Here is a 4,645-nt window from a genome sequence, read left to right on the forward strand (position 1 = left end):
AATATGTTTACGCTATGTTATACATTGGTGCCATCGTCTGGAGCAAGAAACATCCGTTTACAAGTTATTCCGTGTGTGCGTTTAAGAGGTCATATTGTACAATTGACTTTTGAATACATTTAATATCTAGACGATCTTACTAAATAACTAGTGAATACGTTGAAAGACCATGTATTCAATAAACATATGCATGTCCATAGATTGATTGAGTTACTTGAATGTTTTTCTTGCAGAAACCCCAATGAGTCGAGTGTGTCAATATTGTTAATTTTAGAAGTATGAAAATGACGGTCAAAAGAGGTTTTATATTAAATGGGTCAAGTGTTAAGCTTGACGTTGTGGTGGAGAAAGAGCGTAGTGTGTGAGATGCCAAAGTGGGTGAAAGTGCTATGGTGACCAGATTAGATTAACATCAATGTTTAATTTCAGTATTGTAATTTGTGATTTTTGATATTCGCAATGTAAGCATTAAGGGAGAGACTTAGACTTAATGCTTATAGGTGTGGTACAAGGTGTTAATTGTTGTGAGTTTCACTAGTTATTTTTAGTTAATGAGATCCACCTACACTATATCCAGTTGGTGATATATTTCTATATATGTAACCATTGTCAAATCAATAAAAATATATAATGATATTTGTGTTTGGTGTGTCACTATGTTTGTTATTTCATTTTTTAAGTGGCTATTCATGAACTTAGCCATTTTAACCTCTTCCCCTTTAGCTAAGATGCATCCAAATCCAAATCTTAACATTAGTTGAACCCTCACATCGTCTTTGCTCAAGGAAGGCACATTCTCATTGATTGTCAACCTAGAAGGATCAATGGATCTTACACATTTTACAAACAAGTAAAAAATGTTCCGAGGATGCCCCAGAGAGTGATTATGACGTGGGTGTAAAACAATTTGCATGTCAATCCAAAAGTGGACTAAGTGATCAAACAATTATTTGAGCTTGTTCTAACCTTCTTCGAGCTTTGTAGGAAATGGGTGTCAAAGCGTGTTTTGAGGAATGCGAGAGGTTGTGGCATCGAAGTACACAAAGATTTCCGTTAATTTGATAATGGAAAAAGTGTTTTATTGGTTCATTTAGTGTGTTTTTCCCTTCCTCAAGACGTGCAAGAGATGGGTATTAGGATAGTGTACCACTTTTCCCTTTCCTTTTAGCCCACACGAATATAGTCGATCATTGAATTGGATATCAAAGAGACGAGAACCCTAGAGTACTAAGTTCTCCCCAGAGTGGTTGTCGTTAATAGACGTAGTCATTAACGCAACTATAATGAATTGGGCCCAAATCTTGTTAGTCAATTCAGCAAAAACAATTATCGAGTATAGAAGGAGAAGAAGTATTACTTCGAGGGTCTACCCTCCATTTTTTATGAGCACCTATGTTATGGATGTTATTTGTTTTAGTTCAAAGCTCCCCATTATGGGATGGAAATGGACTGTTCGAAATCCACTTCCCATTTATGTGTACGACAAGGTCATGTGGGAATCCAATTTTCAACTACGTTTTTTCAATATTTTCCATGGAGTTATGCTCCCTATTCACAAGCAGCTTTATAATTGAGACGCCCCCAGGTTTTCCGAAGAAGTTGAAATTGACATCCTCCCAGTGGCAAAATGGTTCGAGGAGGAAACATTTACATATATCAGAGTTTTTGGTAGCCTCACTTCCCCCCACATCCTCCCATACTATGTTCCAGATAGATTGATGGCTAGGGAGATAGCCTACAAGATAGCTAGTGAGGGAGGAATGAGCCATACACTAAAAGAATCAAAGAAGGCCATTTGACTTGCATTCCATGTACAGTACGGAGCACTTGCACTACATGACTTGGGACACACATTCAAAGAAGAAGAGAACATGCTATCTCTGCAATTACCCAAATTCCCTAGATGACAGTATGACTGATTTGGCATTGTCAAGAATTTCACTGCTTTGGTGAAAATAAAAGTATTCACTAATGAGGAGGATGTTTTTGATGATATCTTTTTGCGGAAAAGCACCTTTGTAGAGGTGAAGCATATGGCACAACTACTTTTTGACCAAGAAGATCTGAATTTTTTTTACAGTTACAGAGAAAGGAGGCTGGCAATGGTCCCATTCGATCAATTATTAACTGAACCAATAAGGGAGCCGACTCTTAGTGTGACTATAGAAGGTGACTCCAAAGAAAATTCCAAATCTAATTCTGAGGCAGAGTCTCAAGAAAAATCTATCGGGGAATCGCAATAGTCATCACAAAATGGAAAAAGTAAAAGCGTTGAGGATAGGGCCCAATCTACACAAAATATAGCTGAAGAATCTTAAGCTAGAAAGAAGGTTGAAATGCCTACTACCTCTGCACAACCAATAAAACCCACGCTAATTTACTTAGAGGCAGAGTGGGATAATTTTAATAAAAGTCTCAATATAGAGGAACAGGTGCCAGAGTTGCAAATTTCACAACAGAAAACGGCTTTGGAAATTACAGTGGAGGAAATTGTAAATGAACCAGAAGTAGAGCATATCCGTGTTACCCCCACCTCCGAAATAATTTTGAGAATATGTATTCTATAGTCCACGTCATAAGGCCATGGTGAAAAGACAAAGAAAGAAAATAAATTGGACTTGGACTTAATTCCCAGTTGACGCATTAGAAATAATTATTGTCAGAAGATTTCACACTGGAAATCTTATTGCGAAACAGGGAATAAATTGACAAGTCAAGTCGTAGAAATGTGACTTGAATATGATGAGATCTTTAAAAACGTGTCTGATTTCATCGCCTGGCAAAATATAGAGGAGGGTGCCGGCGGCTCTAGTTCTTTCACATATTTAGTGAAACATTCAATGGTGGTAGGCTGCAACCCTACCACCTAGGAGACTACCACGATGAAACAGTCAATGGTCGTAGGCTGCAACCCATCCCACACGGCACGGTATCCAACTTTGTCTACATTGGCTGTGGAGAGCAGTCGAGCTTCCTATAAATGGACGTCCTCGCGGGAGAGTTTCTCAAGTCTCTCATTTCCTCTGAGAAATATGGCAGCGTCTAATGAACAGATGAAGAGAATCTTGATTGGGTTGATTGCTGTCTTCTGTTGTGCTATCGTCACTGGTAAATTAGCATTACCCAACTATTCTTTAATTTTTGAAATGCAATTGTTATTCAAGACTTAACATCGATTGAGTTGTATTAAACTGATTATTTTTCTTCAATTGGTTGTGCAGATGGTGATAAAATAGGAGTGAACTACGGAATGCTCGGAGACAATCTGCCACCTGCAGACCAGGTGGTAACTTTGCTGAACGGCCACAACATCGGGAAAATGAAGCTTTTCGGTCCAGACAGTGGTGCATTGAATGCTTTTGCAAATTCTGGGATCGATGTAATTGTAGGAGTCAGTAACAACGATTTGCAGGACATCTCCTCCAGCCAGGACTCAGCAAATGCTTGGGTTAATGACAATATTGTCCCCTATTCCAGCACCAGTATCAAATATATTGCGGTGGGCAACGAGGTTTTGCCTAGCTCGCAGTACGTATCGTATCTTGTTCCTGCCATGAACAACATTCAAACCGCGATCCAGAACGCCAATCTGCAGAACATCAAGGTCTCTACCCCCCATGCCTTCAATGTTATAGGCAACAGTTACCCGCCTTCACAGGGAGCATTCAGTGACGATGTGAAAGATACCATGAGCTCTATACTCAAATTTCTGTCAGATAACGGGGCTCCGTTCATGGCCAATGTCTATCCATATTTCAGCTACGTTGGCGACAGCAACAACATTCATCTGGACTACGCTCTCTTTCAGCCCACGGCTACGGCAGTCACAGACGGAGATCACAGCTACAGCAATTTGTTCGATGCGATGGTGGATTCTATTTTCTCCGCAATGGAAGCCTTGGGATATTCCAACATCCCGCTCATTGTTACTGAAAGCGGATGGCCTTCTGCTGGCGCGGATGCGGCCACAACTGAGAATGCTCAGGCTTATAACAACAATCTCATCCAACATGTTTTATCGAATGCAGGGACACCCAAGAGGCCGGGTACGAACATCGAGACCTATATCTTCGCTCTTTTCAACGAAGACCAGAAAACTGGGGACGAGATAGAGCGTCACTTTGGGCTTTTCAACCCTGATCAAAGTGCTGCATACTCTGTCAGCTTTTCTCCAAATTGACCGCAACTCAATTCTCCTTAATTATTTGTATGCAAAATGCAATGATATAAATCTATAGAGGATGCTGCATAAATAAACATCCTCCTTTCTTCTTAAAGTGCCAAAGCCGTCACAGTGTTACCTATCTTGTTTATTGAAGGACCGCACTTTGGATTTCTAATGACACATTTGTGGAGACTTTCATAATGAGTCAGTCAATGGTCAGAGGCTGCATCCCCATCGCATTCGTTACCGGTGATGTGATCAATTGGGTGTCCCACACGTTAACGGTAACGGATCAATTGAGTTTCTTATTCAAATCTAAGCTCAACTTTAATAATTAATTAAATTTCTTATAAGTCAACGAACATCTACTGCACAAAATATTTCTCAAATTTGTGATTTCTCAGCAGAAATATGGCCGCCTCCAATAAACAAACGGAGATTGCCAAACGATTTTCCAAAGCGCCAAACATCGATTGGGTT

General features: G+C 39.9%; 1 pseudogene; it reads left to right on the forward strand.

Annotated features, from left to right (window-relative positions):
- Positions 1 to 3,032: 3,032 nt before the first annotated feature.
- On the forward strand, positions 3,033 to 4,180 carry LOC149184339 (glucan endo-1,3-beta-glucosidase pseudogene; annotated as a pseudogene).
- Positions 4,181 to 4,645: the final 465 nt, after the last annotated feature.

Source organism: Pinus tabuliformis, chromosome 3_2 (assembly GCF_031772625.1).
Source record: "Pinus tabuliformis cultivar Carrire ecotype Pingquan chromosome 3_2, CPIR1, whole genome shotgun sequence".
NCBI classification, from domain to species: Eukaryota; Viridiplantae; Streptophyta; class Pinopsida; order Pinales; family Pinaceae; genus Pinus; species Pinus tabuliformis.